This window comes from Galeopterus variegatus, unplaced genomic scaffold (assembly GCF_000696425.1).
Source record: "Galeopterus variegatus unplaced genomic scaffold, G_variegatus-3.0.2 Scaffold23108, whole genome shotgun sequence".
Classification (NCBI taxonomy): Eukaryota; Metazoa; Chordata; class Mammalia; order Dermoptera; family Cynocephalidae; genus Galeopterus; species Galeopterus variegatus.
In genome coordinates, this window is record NW_007749219.1 from 1,864 (window position 1) to 2,827 (window position 964).

Consider the following 964-nt stretch of genomic DNA (forward strand, 5'->3'; position numbering starts at 1 on the left):
TCTCTCTCCCTCCCTCCCTCACTCTCCCTGCTCTCTCTGCTTTCACTATCTTGCAATGTGGGACAATTTTCACTGTCACCACCACCAGAAGGACTTTGGACTCCCCAGCCTCAGAAACTTTAAGCAATAAATTTCATTTTTCTTTATAAAAGAGACAGTTTTAAGTATTTTGTTATAAACAATGAAAATGGATTAATACATCTGGCTAAGACTGGGTCCCCCTGGAGTTTTTAACCCTCAGAGATGTCTACACTGAGTCCTGAGCAATTTTTTAATCACAATTCAGATTTTCCTACTCTGACACTGGCTCGTATGACTGTTTCCAATAGTAAGTCTCTGCACCTGTAAGCTACAACTCTGTATGTTTACCTATCTCTCATCTTGTGGGCAGTGGTCTGACCTGTGTCCTTTTCTCTCTTACAGTTCCAAGAAGAGATATTGATTTTTCAGTCTCTTCAGCATGATAATTGTTTTGATCAAGTGATGATTTTCAAGCTTTTTATGTGCAGAAATAGAAACCTGAAATGTATTTCTAAAATCATCTTCTCAATGTCTATGTAGATGACCAAAGAATTTTGCTTCATATAACTATGAAAGTTATGAATTATATTGGTAGTCTTCTTAATACTGAGCTTTCCTGTATTCATAGAATAAACTCAGAAAATTCTTTTCTGGTCTTCACAGTCTATTTCTCTTCTACTATCTTTAAATTTTAGTATTTCCACAGGTTCTGTGCTTCTGCCTTTATTTATTAGTAGTAGTATTGTTCAGTCTGATAGGTTTATTAACTCTGATAACAAAAGGTACAATTGAAATTCTGATACTTTCCAAATTTTTATCTTCGGCTTAGATCTCTCTGGAATTATATATTCAATTTTCATTTGGGCCTTTCTGTAGATATTTCAAATATAATGAGTCCAAGTGTGTATTACTTTTTCCAATTATATTATTCCATTTCCCAAAT